The following is an 18,029-nucleotide window of genomic DNA, read 5'->3' as shown; positions in this document are numbered from 1 at the left end:
CCTGGTAATAGATGGGAGACGAGGAACACTTATTGATCTTGAGTAAAAACACATTTTCGAGGGGCACATAACAAGGGGCTGCACAAGGTTGACAAGATTTTTAATGGATTGTTATTGCCCTTGAGTTTACAATTGCAATCAGTACTGTCTATTGGCAGAAGTGACATAACAAAGTTTCAAAGAAACAGAACTCTAGCACAGGGAGTGAGGGTATGCCTCCTGGTAAGATTTTTAATGGATTGTTATTGCCCTTGAGTTTACAATTGCAATCAGTACTGTCTATTGGCAGAAGTGACATAACAAAGTTTCAAAGAAACAGACCTCTAGCACACCAGAATTCATTTTCTGCATTGGCCGGGAATCGGACCCGGGTCTCCCGCGTGGCAGGCGAGAATTCTACCACTGAACCACCAATGCTCAAGGTGACGTAACACCTATGCTCACAGGCAGTGAGGGTATGCCTCCTGGTAAGAGATGGGAGACGAGGAACACATTGATCTTGAGTAAAAACACATTTTCGAGGGGCACATAACAAGGGGCTGCACAAGGTTGACAAGATTTTTAATGGATTGTTAATGCCCTTGAGTTTACAATTGTAATCAGTACTGTCTATTGGCAGAAGTGACATAACAAAGTTTCAAAGAAACAGAACTCTAGCACACCAGAATTCATTTTCTGCATTGGCCGGGAATCGGACCCGGGTCTCCCGCTTGGGAAGCGAGAATTCTACCACTGAACCACCAATGCTCTAGGTGATGTGACACCTATGCTCAAAGGGAGTCAGGGTATGCTTCCTGGTAAGAGATGGGAGACGAGGAACACTTATTGATCTGGTGTAAAAACACATTTTCGAGGGGCACATAATATGGGGCTGCACAAGGTTGACAAGATTTTTAATGGATTGTTATTGCCCTTGAGTTTACAATTGCAATCAGTACTGTCTATTGGCAGAAGTGACATAACAAAGTTTCAAAGAAACAGAACTCTAGCACCCCAGAATTCATTTTCTGCATTGGCCGGGAATCGGACCCGGGTCTCCCGCGTGGCAGGCGAGAATTCTACCACTGAACCACCAATGCTCAAGGTGACGTGACACCTATCTTCACAGGGAGTGAGGGTATGCCTCCTGGTAAGATTTTTAATGGATTGTTATTGCCCTTGAGTTTACAATTGCAATCAGTACTGTCTATTGGCAGAAGTGACATAACAAAGTTTCAAAGAAACAGAACTCTAGCACACCAGAATTCATTTTCTGCATTGGCCGGGAATCGGACCCGGGTCTCCCGCTTGGGAAGCGAGAATTCTACCACTGAACCACCAATGCTCTAGGTGATGTGACACCTATGCTCAAAGGGAGTCAGGGTATGCTTCCTGGTAAGAGCTGGGAGACGAGGAACACTTATTGATCTGGTGTAAAAACACATTTTCGAGGGGCACATAATATGGGGCTGCACAAGGTTGACAAGATTTTTAATGGATTGTTATTGCCCTTGAGTTTACAATTGCAATCAGTACTGTCTATTGGCAGAAGTGACATAACAAAGTTTCAAAGAAACAGAACTCTAGCATACCAGAATTCATTTTCTGCATTGGCCGGGAATCTGACCCGGGTCTCCCGCTTGGGAAGCGAGAATTCTACCACTGAACCACCAATGCTCAAGGTGACGTGACACCTATCTTCACAGGGAGTGAGGGTATGCCTCCTGGTAAGATTTTTAATGGATTGTTATTGCCCTTGAGTTTACAATTGCAATCAGTACTGTCTATTGGCAGAAGTGACATAACAAAGTTTCAAAGAAACAGAACTCTAGCACCCCAGAATTCATTTTCTGCATTGGCCGGGAATCTGACCCGGGTCTCCCGCGTGGCAGGCGAGAAATCTACCACTGAACCACCAATGCTCAAGGTGACGTGACACCTATCTTCACAGGGAGTGAGGGTATGCCTCCTGGTAAGATTTTTAATGGATTGTTATTGCCCTTGAGTTTACAATTGCAATCAGTACTGTCTATTGGCAGAAGTGACATAACAAAGTTTCAAAGAAACAGAACTCTAGCACACCAGAATTCATTTTCTGCATTGGCCGGGAATCGGACCCGGGTCTCCCGCGTGGCAGGCGAGAATTCTACCACTGAACCACCAATGCTCAAGGTAACGTGACACCTATGCTCACAGGCAGTGAGGGTATGCCTCCTGGTAAGAGATGGGAGACGAGGAACACATTGATCTTGAGTAAAAACACATTTTCGAGGGGCACATAATAAGAGGCTGCACAAGGTTGACAAGATTTTTAATGGATTGTTATTGCCCTTGAGTTTACAATTGCAATCAGTACTGTCTATTGGCAGAAGTGACATAACAAAGTTTCAAAGAAACAGAACTCTAGCACACCAGAATTCATTTTCTGCATTGGCCGGGAATCGGACCCGGGTCTCCCGCTTAGGAAGCGAGAATTCTACCACTGAACCACCAATGCTCTAGGTGATGTGACACCTATGCTCAAAGGGAGTCAGGGTATGCTTCCTGGTAAGAGATGGGAGACGAGGAACACTTATTGATCTGGTGTAAAAACACATTTCGAGGGGCACATAATATGGGGCTGCACAAGGTTGACAAGATTTTTAATGGATTGTTATTGCCCTTGAGTTTACGATTGCAATCAGTACTGTCTATTGGCAGAAGTGACATAACAAAGTTTCAAAGAAACAGAACTCTAGCACAGGGAGTGAGGGTATGCCTCCTGGTAAGATTTTTAATGGATTGTTATTGCCCTTGAGTTTACAATTGCAATCAGTACTGTCTATTGGCAGAAGTGACATAACAAAGTTTCAAAGAAACAGACCTCTAGCACACCAGAATTCATTTTCTGCATTGGCCGGGAATCTGACCCGGATCTCCCGCTTGGGAAGCGAGAATTCTACCACTGAACCACCAATGCTCTAGGTGACGTTACACCTATGCTCACAGGGAGTCAGGGTATGCTTCCTGGTAAGAGATGGGAGACGAGGAACACTTATTGATCTGGTGTAAAAACACATTTTCGAGGGGCACATAATATGGGGCTGCACAAGGTTGACAAGATTTTTAATGGATTGTTATTGCCCTTGAGTTTACAATTGCAATCAGTACTGTCTATTGGCAGAAGTGACATAACAAAGTTTCAAAGAAACAGAACTCTAGACACCAGAATTCATCTTCTGCATTGGCCGGGAATCGGACCCGGGTCTCCCGCGTGGCAGGCGAGAATTCTACCACTGAATGAATTGGTAATAGATGGGAGACGAGGAACACATTGATCTTGAGTAAAAACACATTTTCGAGGGGCACATAACAAGGGGCTGCACAAGGTTGACAAGATTTTTAATGGATTGTTATTGCCCTTGAGTTTACAATTGCAATCAGTACTGTCTATTGGCACAAGTGACATAACAAAGTTTCAAAGAAACAGAACTCTAGCACACCAGAATTCCTTTTCTGCATTGGCCGGGAATCGGACCCGGGTCTCCCGCGTGGCAGGCGAGAATTCTACCACTGAACCACCAATGCTCAAGGTGACGTAACACCTATGTTCACAGGCAGTGAGGGTATGCCTCCTGGTAAGAGATGGGAGACGAGGAACACATTGATCTTGAGTAAAAACACATTTTCGAGGGGCACATAATAAGGGGCTGCACAAGGTTGACAAGATTTTTAATGGATTGTTATTGCCCTTGAGTTTACAATTGCAATCAGTACTGTCTATTGGCAGAAGTGACATAACAAAGTTTCAAAGAAACAGAACTCTAGCACACCAGAATTCATTTTCTGCATTGGCCAGGAATCGGACCCGGGTCTCCCGCGTGGCAGGCGAGAATTCTACCACTGAACCACCAATGCTCAAGGTGACGTGACACCTATGCTCACAGGCAGTGAGGGTATGCCTCCTGGTAATAGATGGGAGACGAGGAACACTTATTGATCTTGAGTAAAAACACATTTTCGAGGGGCACATAACAAGGGGCTGCACAAGGTTGACAAGATTTTTAATGGATTGTTATTGCCCTTGAGTTTACAATTGCAATCAGTACTGTCTATTGGCAGAAGTGACATAACAAAGTTTCAAAGAAACAGAACTCTAGCACAGGGAGTGAGGGTATGCCTCCTGGTAAGATTTTTAATGGATTGTTATTGCCCTTGAGTTTACAATTGCAATCAGTACTGTCTATTGGCAGAAGTGACATAACAAAGTTTCAAAGAAACAGACCTCTAGCACACCAGAATTCATTTTCTGCATTGGCCGGGAATCTGACCCGGATCTCCCGCTTGGGAAGCGAGAATTCTACCACTGAACCACCAATGCTCTAGGTGACGTGACACCTATGCTCACAGGGAGTCAGGGTATGCTTCCTGGTAAGAGATGGGAGACGAGGAACACTTATTGATCTGGTGTAAAAACACATTTTCGAGGGGCACATAATATGGGGCTGCACAATGTTGACAAGATTTTTAATGGATTGTTATTGCCCTTGAGTTTACAATTGCAATCAGTACTGTCTATTGGCAGAAGTGACATAACAAAGTTTCAAAGAAACAGAACTCTAGACACCAGAATTCATCTTCTGCATTGGCCGGGAATCGGACCCGGGTCTCCCGCGTGGCAGGCGAGAATTCTACCACTGAACCACCAATGCTCAAGGTGATGTGACACCTATGCTCACAGGGAGTGACGGTATGCCTCCTGGTAAGATTTTTAATGGATTGTTATTGCCCTTGAGTTTACAATTGCAATCAGTACTGTCTATTGGCAGAAGTGACATAACAAAGTTTCAAAGAAACAGAACTCTAGACACCAGAATTCATCTTCTGCATTGGCCGGGAATCGGACCCGGGTCTCCCGCGTGGCAGGCGAGAATTCTACCACTGAACCACCAATGCTCAAGGTGATGTGACACCTATGCTCACAGGGAGTGAGGGTATGCCTCCTGGTAAGATTTTTAATGGATTGTTATTGCCCTTGAGTTTACAATTGCAATCAGTACTGTCTATTGGCAGAAGTGACATAACAAAGTTTCAAAGAAACAGAACTCTAGCACACCAGAATTCCTTTTCTGCATTGGCCGGGAATCGGACCCGGGTCTCCCGCGTGGCAGGCGAGAATTCTACCACTGAACCACCAATGCTCAAGGTGACGTAACACCTATGTTCACAGGCAGTGAGGGTATGCCTCCTGGTAAGAGATGGGAGACGAGGAACACATTGATCTTGAGTAAAAACACATTTTCGAGGGGCACATAATAAGGGGCTGCACAAGGTTGACAAGATTTTTAATGGATTGTTATTGCCCTTGAGTTTACAATTGCAATCAGTACTGTCTATTGGCAGAAGTGACATAACAAAGTTTCAAAGAAACAGAACTCTAGCACACCAGAATTCATTTTCTGCATTGGCCAGGAATCGGACCCGGGTCTCCCGCGTGGCAGGCGAGAATTCTACCACTGAACCACCAATGCTCAAGGTGACGTGACACCTATGCTCACAGGCAGTGAGGGTATGCCTCCTGGTAATAGATGGGAGACGAGGAACACTTATTGATCTTGAGTAAAAACACATTTTCGAGGGGCACATAACAAGGGGCTGCACAAGGTTGACAAGATTTTTAATGGATTGTTATTGCCCTTGAGTTTACAATTGCAATCAGTACTGTCTATTGGCAGAAGTGACATAACAAAGTTTCAAAGAAACAGAACTCTAGCACAGGGAGTGAGGGTATGCCTCCTGGTAAGATTTTTAATGGATTGTTATTGCCCTTGAGTTTACAATTGCAATCAGTACTGTCTATTGGCAGAAGTGACATAACAAAGTTTCAAAGAAACAGACCTCTAGCACACCAGAATTCATTTTCTGCATTGGCCGGGAATCTGACCCGGATCTCCCGCTTGGGAAGCGAGAATTCTACCACTGAACCACCAATGCTCTAGGTGACGTGACACCTATGCTCACAGGGAGTCAGGGTATGCTTCCTGGTAAGAGATGGGAGACGAGGAACACTTATTGATCTGGTGTAAAAACACATTTTCGAGGGGCACATAATATGGGGCTGCACAATGTTGACAAGATTTTTAATGGATTGTTATTGCCCTTGAGTTTACAATTGCAATCAGTACTGTCTATTGGCAGAAGTGACATAACAAAGTTTCAAAGAAACAGAACTCTAGACACCAGAATTCATCTTCTGCATTGGCCGGGAATCGGACCCGGGTCTCCCGCGTGGCAGGCGAGAATTCTACCACTGAACCACCAATGCTCAAGGTGATGTGACACCTATGCTCACAGGGAGTGACGGTATGCCTCCTGGTAAGATTTTTAATGGATTGTTATTGCCCTTGAGTTTACAATTGCAATCAGTACTGTCTATTGGCAGAAGTGACATAACAAAGTTTCAAAGAAACAGAACTCTAGACACCAGAATTCATCTTCTGCATTGGCCGGGAATCGGACCCGGGTCTCCCGCGTGGCAGGCGAGAATTCTACCACTGAACCACCAATGCTCAAGGTGATGTGACACCTATGCTCACAGGGAGTGAGGGTATGCCTCCTGGTAAGATTTTTAATGGATTGTTATTGCCCTTGAGTTTACAATTGCAATCAGTACTGTCTATTGGCAGAAGTGACATAACAAAGTTTCAAAGAAACAGAACTCTAGCACACCAGAATTAATTTTCTGCATTGGCCGGGAATCGGACCCGGGTCTCCCGCGTGGCAGGCGAGAATTCTACCACTGAACCACCAATGCTCAAGGTGACGTGACACCTATGCTCACAGGCAGTGACGGTATGCCTCCTGGTAATAGATGGGAGACGAGGAACAAATCAAAATCAAATCAAATCCTTTTATTGTCACACAACCATATACACAAGTGCAACAGTGGGTGAAATTCTTAGGTGCAGTTCCGAGCAACATAGCAGTATGACACGATGTGACGAAAACAATTACAGCAAACATCAGATTTACATAGATTACACATCTAATGTGCGCACAATTACTCACAGTACCATATACACTAACAGAACAATAAATAATATACAATGTACAATATACAACAGTTTACAATATACAACAATATACAATATACAACAATTTACAATATACAACAGTATACAAAATACAAAAAGAGGTAATTATACATAGAATAGATACTCGTAAGGTGCAAATATATATATATATATATATATATATATATATATATATATATATATATATATATATATATATATTATGTAAATGCAGTAGGTTATGTTGTGCTGTGTTGACAGTTAGAATGTTTATGGTTATTGATCATGAGGGATCAAGAGTTTAGAAATCGAATTGTTTGTGGGAAGAAGCTGTCATGGAGTCGGCTGGTGTGTGTCCTGATGCTGCGGTACCGCCGGCCTGAGGGTAGCAGTGAGAGCAGCCCATGGCTCGGGTGGCTAGAGTCTCTGATGATCCTCCGAGCTTTCTTCACACACCGCCTGGCATAAATATCCTGGAGGGAGGGAAGCTCACCTCCGATGATACGGCTGGCAGTGCGCACCACCCTTCGCAAGGCTTTGCGGTTACGGCTGGTAGTATTGCCATACCAGGCAGTGATGCAGCCAGTCAGGATGCTCTCGACAGTGCTGGTGTAGAACTGTGTGAGGATGTGGCGGTTCATTCCAAACTTCCTCAGCCGTCTCAGGAAGAAGAGGCGCTGATGAGCCTTCTTCACGACGGCCTCAGTGTGGACGGACCATGTGAGTTCCTCTGTGATGTGGACACCGAGGAACTTGAAGCTGCTGACTCTCTCCACCGGTGCTCCATTGATGGTGATGGGGCTGTGTTCTCTGTCGTTCTTCCTGAAGTCGACCACTAGCTCCTTGGTTTTGCTGATGTTGAGGGAGAGGTTGTTCCTCTGACACCAGTGCGTCAGAGTGAGCACCTCCTCTCTGTAGGCCGTTTCATCGTTGTCGGTGATCAGACCTACGACCGTAGTATCATCAGCAAACTTGATGATGGAATTAGAGCTGTGAGTTGCCACGCAGTCATATGTGTACAAGGAGTACAAGAGTGGGCTGAGAACACAGCCCTGTGGGGCTCCAGTGTTGAGGGTCAGTGATGAGGAGATGTTGCTGCCTATTCTAACCACCTGGCGTCTGTTTGACAGGAAGTCCAGGATCCAGCTGCACAGCAAGCTGTTTAAGCCCAGAGCCCGGAGTTTCACATCAAGCAAGGAGGGCACTATGGTATTGAATGCTGAGCTGTAGTCTACAAATAGCATTCTCACATATGTGTTCCTCTTTTCCAGGTGGGAGAGAGCAGTGTGTATTGTAGATGCAATAGCATCATCAGTGGAGCGGTTATTGCGGTATGCAAACTGCAGTGGGTCCAGTGAGGAAGGTAGAACAGAGCAGATGTAATCTCTGACTAGTCTCTCAAAGCATTTACTGATGATGGGGGTCAGAGCAACAGGGCGCCAGTCATTTAAGCAGGTGATGTTGGTTTGCTTCGGTACAGGTACGATGATGGACGTTTTGAAGCATGTGGGGACTACAGACAAGGAGAGGGACCAATTGAAAATGTCCGTAAAAACACCAGCTAGTTGGTTCGCGCACTTTCTGATGACGCGGCCCGGAATACCGTCTGGACCCGCGGCTTTACGGATGTTCACCCGACGGAAAGATCGGGTTACATCCGCTACAGAGACGGAGAGTGTACTAACCTCTGTAGCTTCAGCCGCGAGAACTCTCTCCGCGAGGGGGATGTTAGTTCCCTCAAATCGAGCATAAAAAGTGTTCAGCTCATCTGGGAGAGAGGCAGTGTTGTTCACTGTGGAGTTTATGTTTCCTTTATAGTCCGTAATGCTATTAATTCCCTTCCACATGCTTCTAGAGTCGGTGGTGTTGAACTGTCCTTCAATCTTGTCCCTGAATTGGCGTTTTGCTGCTCTGATAGTTTTTCGGAGGGCATAACTTGCTTGTTTTTGCTCCTCCGCACTCCCGGAGTTAAAAGCGGAGGTCCGCGCGTTGAGTGCTGCACGAACATCGCCATTAATCCATGGTTTCTGGTTCGGGTAAATCCGTATTGTTTTGATCGGAACAACGTCTTCTACGCACTTCCTGATGAAACAGGTTACGCTATCAGCATAAGCCTCGATGTCGTCATCAGAGGCCGACCGGAACATCTCCCAGTCCGCGTGATCAAAACAGTCCTGAAGCATAGAGTCTGATTGGACCGACCAGCACTGGATCGTTTTGAGGGCGGGTGTTTCCTGTTTCAGTTTCTGCCTGTAAGCGGGCAGAAGGAGAACGGAAGAGTGATCCGATTTGCCAAAAGGTGGGCGGGGGAGGGATTTGTAGCCATCCCGGAAAGGGGAGTAGCAATGATCCAGAACCCGGTCCCCTCGTGTGTTAAAGTTTATGTGTTGGTGGTATTTAGGTGCTATTTTCTTAAAGTTGGCTTTGTTAAAGTCCCCGGACACAATGAACGCGGCCTCAGGGTGCGCGGTTTCCTGCTCGCTTATTTCCCCATACAGTTCCTTTAGTGCCCGGTCTGTGTCGGCTTGTGGGGGAATGTACACAGCCGTGATAATGACCGCTGTGAATTCCCTCGGTAGCCAGAATGGTCGACACAGAAGCATGAGAAATTCCAGATCAGGAGAGCAGAAAGACTTGATAGAATGTACGTGCCTCTGATCACACCAGGATTTGTTGATCATAAAACATACACCCCCACCTCTGCTTTTACCTGAGAGGTCTTTAACTCTATCCGCTCGGTGCACTGAGAACCCCGCGGTTTCGATGGCCGAGTCTGGAATCTCAGCAGACATCCAAGTTTCTGTAAGGCAGATAATGCAGCAGTCCCTCGTCTCCCGTTGGAAAGAGATCCGCGCTCTCAACTCACAGAGCTTGTTGTCTAGAGACTGAACGTTTGCTAGCAGAATACTGGGAAGCGGGGGTCGATTTGCACGCCGTCTTACTCTGACGAGAACGCCGGCTCTTCTTCCCCTTCTCCGGCTGCATTTCCGCGGCCAAGCTGCCCAGACAAAGGGCTCCGCTGCCGTGTTTGTAAACAGCGGGGCATCACTGAAGAAATGAAAGTCCGGTTTTCGGTGTTCGATTGCGGAACCAATGTCCAAAAGTGTTTGTATGTCGTACTGAATAAGACAGACAACATCCGAGACAAAAAACAAAAGAACTGTAAACAGAACAAACAAAAAACTACCATGTTGTGACGGAGCTCGCAACGCAGCAGCCATACTCGGCGCCATCTTGAACTCGTTCTTATTGATCTTGAGTAAAAACACATTTTCGAGGGGCACATAACAAGGGGCTGCACAAGGTTGACAAGATTTTTAATGGATTGTTATTGCCCTTGAGTTTACAATTGCAATCAGTACTGTCTATTGGCAGAAGTGACATAACAAAGTTTCAAAGAAACAGAACTCTAGCACAGGGAGTGAGGGTATGCCTCCTGGTAAGATTTTTAATGGATTGTTATTGCCCTTGAGTTTACAATTGCAATCAGTACTGTCTATTGGCAGAAGTGACATAACAAAGTTTCAAAGAAACAGACCTCTAGCACACCAGAATTCATTTTCTGCATTGGCCGGGAATCTGACCCGGATCTCCCGCTTGGGAAGCGAGAATTCTACCACTGAACCACCAATGCTCTAGGTGACGTGACACCTATGCTCACAGGGAGTCAGGGTATGCTTCCTGGTAAGAGATGGGAGACGAGGAACACTTATTGATCTGGTGTAAAAACACATTTTCGAGGGGCACATAATATGGGGCTGCACAAGGTTGACAAGATTTTTAATGGATTGTTATTGCCCTTGAGTTTACAATTGCAATCAGTACTGTCTATTGGCAGAAGTGACATAACAAAGTTTCAAAGAAACAGAACTCTAGACACCAGAATTCATCTTCTGCATTGGCCGGGAATCGGACCCGGGTCTCCCGCGTGGCAGGCGAGAATTCTACCACTGAACCACCAATGCTCAAGGTGATGTGACACCTATGCTCACAGGGAGTGAGGGTATGCCTCCTGGTAAGATTTTTAATGGATTGTTATTGCCCTTGAGTTTACAATTGCAATCAGTACTGTCTATTGGCAGAAGTGACATAACAAAGTTTCAAAGAAACAGAACTCTAGCACACCAGAATTAATTTTCTGCATTGGCCGGGAATCGGACCCGGGTCTCCCGCGTGGCAGGCGAGAATTCTACCACTGAACCACCAATGCTCAAGGTGACGTGACACCTATGCTCACAGGCAGTGAGGGTATGCCTCCTGGTAATAGATGGGAGACGAGGAACACTTATTGATCTTGAGTAAAAACACATTTTCGAGGGGCACATAACAAGGGGCTGCACAAGGTTGACAAGATTTTTAATGGATTGTTATTGCCCTTGAGTTTACAATTGCAATCAGTACTGTCTATTGGCAGAAGTGACATAACAAAGTTTCAAAGAAACAGAACTCTAGCACAGGGAGTGAGGGTATGCCTCCTGGTAAGATTTTTAATGGATTGTTATTGCCCTTGAGTTTACAATTGCAATCAGTACTGTCTATTGGCAGAAGTGACATAACAAAGTTTCAAAGAAACAGACCTCTAGCACACCAGAATTCATTTTCTGCATTGGCCGGGAATCTGACCCGGATCTCCCGCTTGGGAAGCGAGAATTCTACCACTGAACCACCAATGCTCTAGGTGACGTGACACCTATGCTCACAGGGAGTCAGGGTATGCTTCCTGGTAAGAGATGGGAGACGAGGAACACTTATTGATCTGGTGTAAAAACACATTTTCGAGGGGCACATAATATGGGGCTGCACAAGGTTGACAAGATTTTTAATGGATTGTTATTGCCCTTGAGTTTACAATTGCAATCAGTACTGTCTATTGGCAGAAGTGACATAACAAAGTTTCAAAGAAACAGAACTCTAGACACCAGAATTCATCTTCTGCATTGGCCGGGAATCGGACCCGGGTCTCCCGCGTGGCAGGCGAGAATTCTACCACTGAACCACCAATGCTCAAGGTGATGTGACACCTATGCTCACAGGGAGTGAGGGTATGCCTCCTGGTAAGATTTTTAATGGATTGTTATTGCCCTTGAGTTTACAATTGCAATCAGTACTGTCTATTGGCAGAAGTGACATAACAAAGTTTCAAAGAAACAGAACTCTAGCACACCAGAATTAATTTTCTGCATTGGCCGGGAATCGGACCCGGGTCTCCCGCGTGGCAGGCGAGAATTCTACCACTGAACCACCAATGCTCAAGGTGACGTGACACCTATGCTCACAGGCAGTGAGGGTATGCCTCCTGGTAATAGATGGGAGACGAGGAACACATTGATCTTGAGTAAAAACACATTTTCGAGGGGCACATAACAAGGGGCTGCACAAGGTTGACAAGATTTTTAATGGATTGTTATTGCCCTTGAGTTTACAATTGCAATCAGTACTGTCTATTGGCAGAAGTGACATAACAAAGTTTCAAAGAAACAGAACTCTAGCACACCAGAATTCATTTTCTGCATTGGCCGGGAATCGGACCCGGGTCTCCCGCGTGGCAGGCGAGAATTCTACCACTGAACCACCAATGCTCTAGGTGACGTGACACCTATGCTCACAGGGAGTGAGGGTATGCCTCCTGGTAAGATTTTTAATGGATTGTTATTGCCCTTGAGTTTACAATTGCAATCAGTACTGTCTATTGGCAGAAGTGACATAACAAAGTTTCAAAGAAACAGAACTCTAGCACACCAGAATTAATTTTCTGCATTGGCCGGGAATCGGACCCGGGTCTCCCGCGTGGCAGGCGAGAATTCTACCACTGAACCAACAATGCTCAAGGTGATGTGACACCTATGCTCACAGGCAGTGAGGGTATGCCTCCTGGTAATAGATGGGAGACGAGGAACACTTATTGATCTTGAGTAAAAACACATTTTCGAGGGGCACATAACAAGGGGCTGCACAAGGTTGACAAGATTTTTAATGGATTGTTATTGCCCTTGAGTTTACAATTGCAATCAGTACTGTCTATTGGCAGAAGTGACATAACAAAGTTTCAAAGAAACAGAACTCTAGCACAGGGAGTGAGGGTATGCCTCCTGGTAAGATTTTTAATGGATTGTTATTGCCCTTGAGTTTACAATTGCAATCAGTACTGTCTATTGGCAGAAGTGACATAACAAAGTTTCAAAGAAACAGACCTCTAGCACACCAGAATTCATTTTCTGCATTGGCCGGGAATCTGACCCGGATCTCCCGCTTGGGAAGCGAGAATTCTACCACTGAACCACCAATGCTCTAGGTGACGTGACACCTATGCTCACAGGGAGTCAGGGTATGCTTCCTGGTAAGAGATGGGAGACGAGGAACACTTATTGATCTGGTGTAAAAACACATTTTCGAGGGGCACATAATATGGGGCTGCACAATGTTGACAAGATTTTTAATGGATTGTTATTGCCCTTGAGTTTACAATTGCAATCAGTACTGTCTATTGGCAGAAGTGACATAACAAAGTTTCAAAGAAACAGAACTCTAGACACCAGAATTCATCTTCTGCATTGGCCGGGAATCGGACCCGGGTCTCCCGCGTGGCAGGCGAGAATTCTACCACTGAACCACCAATGCTCAAGGTGATGTGACACCTATGCTCACAGGGAGTGAGGGTATGCCTCCTGGTAAGATTTTTAATGGATTGTTATTGCCCTTGAGTTTACAATTGCAATCAGTACTGTCTATTGGCAGAAGTGACATAACAAAGTTTCAAAGAAACAGAACTCTAGCACACCAGAATTAATTTTCTGCATTGGCCGGGAATCGGACCCGGGTCTCCCGCGTGGCAGGCGAGAATTCTACCACTGAACCACCAATGCTCAAGGTGACGTGACCCCTATGTTCACAGGCAGTGAGGGTATGCCTCCTGGTAATAGATGGGAGACGAGGAACACATTGATCTTGAGTAAAAACACATTTTCGAGGGGCACATAACAAGGGGCTGCACAAGGTTGACAAGATTTTTAATGGATTGTTATTGCCCTTGAGTTTACAATTGCAATCAGTACTGTCTATTGGCAGAAGTGACATAACAAAGTTTCAAAGAAACAGAACTCTAGCACACCAGAATTAATTTTCTGCATTGGCCGGGAATCGGACCCGGTTCTCCCGCGTGGGAAGCGAGAATTCTACCACTGAACCACCAATGCTCTAGGTGACGTGACACCTATGCTCACAGGGAGTGAGGGTATGCCTCCTGGTAAGATTTTTAATGGATTGTTATTGCCCTTGAGTTTACAATTGCAATCAGTACTGTCTATTGGCAGAAGTGACATAACAAAGTTTCAAAGAAACAGAACTCTAGCACACCAGAATTCATTTTCTGCATTGGCCGGGAATCGGACCCGGGTCTCCCGCGTGGCAGGCGAGAATTCTACCACTGAACCACCAATGCTCAAGGTGACGTGACACCTATGCTCACAGGCAGTGAGGGTATGCCTCCTGGTAATAGATGGGAGACGAGGAACACATTGATCTTGAGTAAAAACACATTTTCGAGGGGCACATAACAAGGGGCTGCACAAGGTTGACAAGATTTTTAATGGATTGTTATTGCCCTTGAGTTTACAATTGCAATCAGTACTGTCTATTGGCAGAAGTGACATAACAAAGTTTCAAAGAAACAGAACTCTAGCACACCAGAATTAATTTTCTGCATTGGCCGGGAATCGGACCCGGGTCTGCCGCGTGGGAAGCGAGAATTCTACCACTGAACCACCAATGCTCTAGGTGACGTGACACCTATGCTCACAGGGAGTGAGGGTATGCCTCCTGGTAAGATTTTTAATGGATTGTTATTGCCCTTGAGTTTACAATTGCAATCAGTACTGTCTATTGGCAGAAGTGACATAACAAAGTTTCAAAGAAACAGAACTCTAGCACACCAGAATTAATTTTCTGCATTGGCCGGGAATCGGACCCGGGTCTCCCGCGTGGCAGGCGAGAATTCTACCACTGAACCACCAATGCTCAAGGTGATGTGACACCTATGCTCACAGGCAGTGAGGGTATGCCTCCTGGTAATAGATGGGAGACGAGGAACACATTGATCTTGAGTAAAAACACATTTTCGAGGGGCACATAACAAGGGGCTGCACAAGGTTGACAAGATTTTTAATGGATTGTTATTGCCCTTGAGTTTACAATTGCAATCAGTACTGTCTATTGGCAGAAGTGACATAACAAAGTTTCAAAGAAACAGAACTCTAGCACACTTGGGAAGCGAGAATTCTACCACTGAACCACCAATGCTCTAGGTGACGTGACACCTATGCTCACAGGGAGTCAGGGTATGCTTCCTGGTAAGAGATGGGAGACGAGGAACACTTATTGATCTGGTGTAAAAACACATTTTCGAGGGGCACATAATATGGGGCTGCACAAGGTTGACAAGATTTTTAATGGATTGTTATTGCCCTTGAGTTTACAATTGCAATCAGTACTGTCTATTGGCAGAAGTGACATAACAAAGTTTCAAAGAAACAGAACTCTAGACACCAGAATTCATCTTCTGCATTGGCCGGGAATCGGACCCGGGTCTCCCGCGTGGCAGGCGAGAATTCTACCACTGAACCACCAATGCTCAAGGTGATGTGACACCTATGCTCACAGGGAGTGAGGGTATGCCTCCTGGTAAGATTTTTAATGGATTGTTATTGCCCTTGAGTTTACAATTGCAATCAGTACTGTCTATTGGCAGAAGTGACATAACAAAGTTTCAAAGAAACAGAACTCTAGCACACCAGAATTAATTTTCTGCATTGGCCGGGAATCGGACCCGGGTCTCCCGCGTGGCAGGCGAGAATTCTACCACTGAACCACCAATGCTCAAGGTGACGTGACCCCTATGCTCACAGGCAGTGAGGGTATGCCTCCTGGTAATAGATGGGAGACGAGGAACACATTGATCTTGAGTAAAAACACATTTTCGAGGGGCACATAACAAGGGGCTGCACAAGGTTGACAAGATTTTTAATGGATTGTTATTGCCCTTGAGTTTACAATTGCAATCAGTACTGTCTATTGGCAGAAGTGACATAACAAAGTTTCAAAGAAACAGAACTCTAGCACACCAGAATTAATTTTCTGCATTGGCCGGGAATCGGACCCGGTTCTCCCGCGTGGGAAGCGAGAATTCTACCACTGAACCACCAATGCTCTAGGTGACGTGACACCTATGCTCACAGGGAGTGAGGGTATGCCTCCTGGTAAGATTTTTAATGGATTGTTATTGCCCTTGAGTTTACAATTGCAATCAGTACTGTCTATTGGCAGAAGTGACATAACAAAGTTTCAAAGAAACAGAACTCTAGCACACCAGAATTCATTTTCTGCATTGGCCGGGAATCGGACCCGGGTCTCCCGCGTGGCAGGCGAGAATTCTACCACTGAACCACCAATGCTCAAGGTGACGTGACACCTATGCTCACAGGCAGTGAGGGTATGCCTCCTGGTAATAGATGGGAGACGAGGAACACATTGATCTTGAGTAAAAACACATTTTCGAGGGGCACATAACAAGGGGCTGCACAAGGTTGACAAGATTTTTAATGGATTGTTATTGCCCTTGAGTTTACAATTGCAATCAGTACTGTCTATTGGCAGAAGTGACATAACAAAGTTTCAAAGAAACAGAACTCTAGCACACCAGAATTAATTTTCTGCATTGGCCGGGAATCGGACCCGGGTCTCCCGCGTGGGAAGCGAGAATTCTACCACTGAACCACCAATGCTCTAGGTGACGTGACACCTATGCTCACAGGGAGTGAGGGTATGCCTCCTGGTAAGATTTTTAATGGATTGTTATTGCCCTTGAGTTTACAATTGCAATCAGTACTGTCTATTGGCAGAAGTGACATAACAAAGTTTCAAAGAAACAGAACTCTAGCACACCAGAATTAATTTTCTGCATTGGCCGGGAATCGGACCCGGGTCTCCCGCGTGGGAAGCGAGAATTCTACCACTGAACCACCAATGCTCTAGGTGACGTGACACCTATGCTCACAGGGAGTGAGGGTATGCCTCCTGGTAAGATTTTTAATGGATTGTTATTGCCCTTGAGTTTACAATTGCAATCAGTACTGTCTATTGGCAGAAGTGACATAACAAAGTTTCAAAGAAACAGAACTCTAGCACACCAGAATTAATTTTCTGCATTGGCCGGGAATCGGACCCGGGTCTCCCGCGTGGCAGGCGAGAATTCTACCACTGAACCACCAATGCTCAAGGTGATGTGACACCTATGCTCACAGGCAGTGAGGGTATGCCTCCTGGTAATAGATGGGAGACGAGGAACACATTGATCTTGAGTAAAAACACATTTTCGAGGGGCACATAACAAGGGGCTGCACAAGGTTGACAAGATTTTTAATGGATTGTTATTGCCCTTGAGTTTACAATTGCAATCAGTACTGTCTATTGGCAGAAGTGACATAACAAAGTTTCAAAGAAACAGAACTCTAGCACACCAGAATTAATTTTCTGCATTGGCCGGGAATCGGACCCGGGTCTCCCGCGTGGCAGGCGAGAATTCTACCACTGAACCACCAATGCTCAAGGTGACGTGACCCCTATGTTCACAGGCAGTGAGGGTATGCCTCCTGGTAATAGATGGGAGACGAGGAACACATTGATCTTGAGTAAAAACACATTTTCGAGGGGCACATAACAAGGGGCTGCACAAGGTTGACAAGATTTTTAATGGATTGTTATTGCCCTTGAGTTTACAATTGCAATCAGTACTGTCTATTGGCAGAAGTGACATAACAAAGTTTCAAAGAAACAGAACTCTAGCACACCAGAATTAATTTTCTGCATTGGCCGGGAATCGGACCCGGTTCTCCCGCGTGGGAAGCGAGAATTCTACCACTGAACCACCAATGCTCTAGGTGACGTGACACCTATGCTCACAGGGAGTGAGGGTATGCCTCCTGGTAAGATTTTTAATGGATTGTT

General features: G+C 45.5%; 44 non-coding genes across 44 annotated transcripts; all 44 read right to left on the bottom strand.

Annotated features, from left to right (window-relative positions):
- Positions 1-346: 346 nt before the first annotated feature.
- On the bottom strand, positions 347-417 carry trnag-gcc (transfer RNA glycine (anticodon GCC)). The gene has a single exon. It is a non-coding gene; the product is annotated as a tRNA-Gly (tRNA).
- Positions 418-676: 259 nt separating this feature from the next.
- On the bottom strand, positions 677-747 carry trnag-ccc (transfer RNA glycine (anticodon CCC)). Its single transcript has one exon. It is a non-coding gene; the product is annotated as a tRNA-Gly (tRNA).
- Positions 748-1,008: 261 nt separating this feature from the next.
- Positions 1,009-1,079, bottom strand: trnag-gcc (transfer RNA glycine (anticodon GCC)). The gene has a single exon. It is a non-coding gene; the product is annotated as a tRNA-Gly (tRNA).
- Positions 1,080-1,253: 174 nt separating this feature from the next.
- trnag-ccc (transfer RNA glycine (anticodon CCC)) lies at positions 1,254-1,324 on the bottom strand. Its single transcript has one exon. It is a non-coding gene; the product is annotated as a tRNA-Gly (tRNA).
- A 261-nt stretch (positions 1,325-1,585) lies between these two features.
- trnag-ccc (transfer RNA glycine (anticodon CCC)) lies at positions 1,586-1,656 on the bottom strand. The gene has a single exon. It is a non-coding gene; the product is annotated as a tRNA-Gly (tRNA).
- A 174-nt stretch (positions 1,657-1,830) lies between these two features.
- Positions 1,831-1,901, bottom strand: trnag-gcc (transfer RNA glycine (anticodon GCC)). The gene has a single exon. It is a non-coding gene; the product is annotated as a tRNA-Gly (tRNA).
- A 174-nt stretch (positions 1,902-2,075) lies between these two features.
- Positions 2,076-2,146, bottom strand: trnag-gcc (transfer RNA glycine (anticodon GCC)). Its single transcript has one exon. It is a non-coding gene; the product is annotated as a tRNA-Gly (tRNA).
- Positions 2,147-2,405: 259 nt separating this feature from the next.
- On the bottom strand, positions 2,406-2,476 carry trnar-ccu (transfer RNA arginine (anticodon CCU)). The gene has a single exon. It is a non-coding gene; the product is annotated as a tRNA-Arg (tRNA).
- A 391-nt stretch (positions 2,477-2,867) lies between these two features.
- trnag-ccc (transfer RNA glycine (anticodon CCC)) lies at positions 2,868-2,938 on the bottom strand. Its single transcript has one exon. It is a non-coding gene; the product is annotated as a tRNA-Gly (tRNA).
- Positions 2,939-3,475: 537 nt separating this feature from the next.
- trnag-gcc (transfer RNA glycine (anticodon GCC)) lies at positions 3,476-3,546 on the bottom strand. The gene has a single exon. It is a non-coding gene; the product is annotated as a tRNA-Gly (tRNA).
- Positions 3,547-3,805: 259 nt separating this feature from the next.
- trnag-gcc (transfer RNA glycine (anticodon GCC)) lies at positions 3,806-3,876 on the bottom strand. Its single transcript has one exon. It is a non-coding gene; the product is annotated as a tRNA-Gly (tRNA).
- Positions 3,877-4,268: 392 nt separating this feature from the next.
- Positions 4,269-4,339, bottom strand: trnag-ccc (transfer RNA glycine (anticodon CCC)). Its single transcript has one exon. It is a non-coding gene; the product is annotated as a tRNA-Gly (tRNA).
- Positions 4,340-4,599: 260 nt separating this feature from the next.
- On the bottom strand, positions 4,600-4,670 carry trnag-gcc (transfer RNA glycine (anticodon GCC)). Its single transcript has one exon. It is a non-coding gene; the product is annotated as a tRNA-Gly (tRNA).
- A 173-nt stretch (positions 4,671-4,843) lies between these two features.
- On the bottom strand, positions 4,844-4,914 carry trnag-gcc (transfer RNA glycine (anticodon GCC)). The gene has a single exon. It is a non-coding gene; the product is annotated as a tRNA-Gly (tRNA).
- A 174-nt stretch (positions 4,915-5,088) lies between these two features.
- trnag-gcc (transfer RNA glycine (anticodon GCC)) lies at positions 5,089-5,159 on the bottom strand. The gene has a single exon. It is a non-coding gene; the product is annotated as a tRNA-Gly (tRNA).
- Positions 5,160-5,418: 259 nt separating this feature from the next.
- Positions 5,419-5,489, bottom strand: trnag-gcc (transfer RNA glycine (anticodon GCC)). Its single transcript has one exon. It is a non-coding gene; the product is annotated as a tRNA-Gly (tRNA).
- A 392-nt stretch (positions 5,490-5,881) lies between these two features.
- On the bottom strand, positions 5,882-5,952 carry trnag-ccc (transfer RNA glycine (anticodon CCC)). Its single transcript has one exon. It is a non-coding gene; the product is annotated as a tRNA-Gly (tRNA).
- A 260-nt stretch (positions 5,953-6,212) lies between these two features.
- Positions 6,213-6,283, bottom strand: trnag-gcc (transfer RNA glycine (anticodon GCC)). Its single transcript has one exon. It is a non-coding gene; the product is annotated as a tRNA-Gly (tRNA).
- A 173-nt stretch (positions 6,284-6,456) lies between these two features.
- On the bottom strand, positions 6,457-6,527 carry trnag-gcc (transfer RNA glycine (anticodon GCC)). Its single transcript has one exon. It is a non-coding gene; the product is annotated as a tRNA-Gly (tRNA).
- Positions 6,528-6,701: 174 nt separating this feature from the next.
- Positions 6,702-6,772, bottom strand: trnag-gcc (transfer RNA glycine (anticodon GCC)). The gene has a single exon. It is a non-coding gene; the product is annotated as a tRNA-Gly (tRNA).
- Positions 6,773-10,594: 3,822 nt separating this feature from the next.
- On the bottom strand, positions 10,595-10,665 carry trnag-ccc (transfer RNA glycine (anticodon CCC)). The gene has a single exon. It is a non-coding gene; the product is annotated as a tRNA-Gly (tRNA).
- Positions 10,666-10,925: 260 nt separating this feature from the next.
- trnag-gcc (transfer RNA glycine (anticodon GCC)) lies at positions 10,926-10,996 on the bottom strand. The gene has a single exon. It is a non-coding gene; the product is annotated as a tRNA-Gly (tRNA).
- Positions 10,997-11,170: 174 nt separating this feature from the next.
- Positions 11,171-11,241, bottom strand: trnag-gcc (transfer RNA glycine (anticodon GCC)). The gene has a single exon. It is a non-coding gene; the product is annotated as a tRNA-Gly (tRNA).
- A 392-nt stretch (positions 11,242-11,633) lies between these two features.
- On the bottom strand, positions 11,634-11,704 carry trnag-ccc (transfer RNA glycine (anticodon CCC)). Its single transcript has one exon. It is a non-coding gene; the product is annotated as a tRNA-Gly (tRNA).
- Positions 11,705-11,964: 260 nt separating this feature from the next.
- trnag-gcc (transfer RNA glycine (anticodon GCC)) lies at positions 11,965-12,035 on the bottom strand. Its single transcript has one exon. It is a non-coding gene; the product is annotated as a tRNA-Gly (tRNA).
- A 174-nt stretch (positions 12,036-12,209) lies between these two features.
- Positions 12,210-12,280, bottom strand: trnag-gcc (transfer RNA glycine (anticodon GCC)). Its single transcript has one exon. It is a non-coding gene; the product is annotated as a tRNA-Gly (tRNA).
- Positions 12,281-12,539: 259 nt separating this feature from the next.
- Positions 12,540-12,610, bottom strand: trnag-gcc (transfer RNA glycine (anticodon GCC)). The gene has a single exon. It is a non-coding gene; the product is annotated as a tRNA-Gly (tRNA).
- Positions 12,611-12,784: 174 nt separating this feature from the next.
- trnag-gcc (transfer RNA glycine (anticodon GCC)) lies at positions 12,785-12,855 on the bottom strand. The gene has a single exon. It is a non-coding gene; the product is annotated as a tRNA-Gly (tRNA).
- A 392-nt stretch (positions 12,856-13,247) lies between these two features.
- On the bottom strand, positions 13,248-13,318 carry trnag-ccc (transfer RNA glycine (anticodon CCC)). The gene has a single exon. It is a non-coding gene; the product is annotated as a tRNA-Gly (tRNA).
- A 260-nt stretch (positions 13,319-13,578) lies between these two features.
- trnag-gcc (transfer RNA glycine (anticodon GCC)) lies at positions 13,579-13,649 on the bottom strand. Its single transcript has one exon. It is a non-coding gene; the product is annotated as a tRNA-Gly (tRNA).
- Positions 13,650-13,823: 174 nt separating this feature from the next.
- Positions 13,824-13,894, bottom strand: trnag-gcc (transfer RNA glycine (anticodon GCC)). The gene has a single exon. It is a non-coding gene; the product is annotated as a tRNA-Gly (tRNA).
- Positions 13,895-14,153: 259 nt separating this feature from the next.
- On the bottom strand, positions 14,154-14,224 carry trnag-ccc (transfer RNA glycine (anticodon CCC)). The gene has a single exon. It is a non-coding gene; the product is annotated as a tRNA-Gly (tRNA).
- Positions 14,225-14,398: 174 nt separating this feature from the next.
- On the bottom strand, positions 14,399-14,469 carry trnag-gcc (transfer RNA glycine (anticodon GCC)). Its single transcript has one exon. It is a non-coding gene; the product is annotated as a tRNA-Gly (tRNA).
- Positions 14,470-14,728: 259 nt separating this feature from the next.
- Positions 14,729-14,799, bottom strand: trnag-ccc (transfer RNA glycine (anticodon CCC)). The gene has a single exon. It is a non-coding gene; the product is annotated as a tRNA-Gly (tRNA).
- Positions 14,800-14,973: 174 nt separating this feature from the next.
- trnag-gcc (transfer RNA glycine (anticodon GCC)) lies at positions 14,974-15,044 on the bottom strand. The gene has a single exon. It is a non-coding gene; the product is annotated as a tRNA-Gly (tRNA).
- Positions 15,045-15,586: 542 nt separating this feature from the next.
- On the bottom strand, positions 15,587-15,657 carry trnag-gcc (transfer RNA glycine (anticodon GCC)). Its single transcript has one exon. It is a non-coding gene; the product is annotated as a tRNA-Gly (tRNA).
- Positions 15,658-15,831: 174 nt separating this feature from the next.
- On the bottom strand, positions 15,832-15,902 carry trnag-gcc (transfer RNA glycine (anticodon GCC)). The gene has a single exon. It is a non-coding gene; the product is annotated as a tRNA-Gly (tRNA).
- Positions 15,903-16,161: 259 nt separating this feature from the next.
- Positions 16,162-16,232, bottom strand: trnag-ccc (transfer RNA glycine (anticodon CCC)). The gene has a single exon. It is a non-coding gene; the product is annotated as a tRNA-Gly (tRNA).
- A 174-nt stretch (positions 16,233-16,406) lies between these two features.
- Positions 16,407-16,477, bottom strand: trnag-gcc (transfer RNA glycine (anticodon GCC)). The gene has a single exon. It is a non-coding gene; the product is annotated as a tRNA-Gly (tRNA).
- Positions 16,478-16,736: 259 nt separating this feature from the next.
- trnag-ccc (transfer RNA glycine (anticodon CCC)) lies at positions 16,737-16,807 on the bottom strand. The gene has a single exon. It is a non-coding gene; the product is annotated as a tRNA-Gly (tRNA).
- A 174-nt stretch (positions 16,808-16,981) lies between these two features.
- On the bottom strand, positions 16,982-17,052 carry trnag-ccc (transfer RNA glycine (anticodon CCC)). The gene has a single exon. It is a non-coding gene; the product is annotated as a tRNA-Gly (tRNA).
- Positions 17,053-17,226: 174 nt separating this feature from the next.
- On the bottom strand, positions 17,227-17,297 carry trnag-gcc (transfer RNA glycine (anticodon GCC)). Its single transcript has one exon. It is a non-coding gene; the product is annotated as a tRNA-Gly (tRNA).
- Positions 17,298-17,556: 259 nt separating this feature from the next.
- trnag-gcc (transfer RNA glycine (anticodon GCC)) lies at positions 17,557-17,627 on the bottom strand. The gene has a single exon. It is a non-coding gene; the product is annotated as a tRNA-Gly (tRNA).
- A 259-nt stretch (positions 17,628-17,886) lies between these two features.
- On the bottom strand, positions 17,887-17,957 carry trnag-ccc (transfer RNA glycine (anticodon CCC)). The gene has a single exon. It is a non-coding gene; the product is annotated as a tRNA-Gly (tRNA).
- Between the last annotated feature and the right edge of the window lie 72 nt (positions 17,958-18,029).

This window comes from Siphateles boraxobius, unplaced genomic scaffold (genome assembly GCF_051911475.1).
Source record: "Siphateles boraxobius isolate OS27281-9 unplaced genomic scaffold, OSU_SipBor_1 100, whole genome shotgun sequence".
In the NCBI taxonomy this organism is placed as follows: Eukaryota; Metazoa; Chordata; class Actinopteri; order Cypriniformes; family Leuciscidae; genus Siphateles; species Siphateles boraxobius.
Note: the sequence above shows the minus strand (reverse complement) of the source record. Positions and strands in the feature narration are given on the sequence as shown.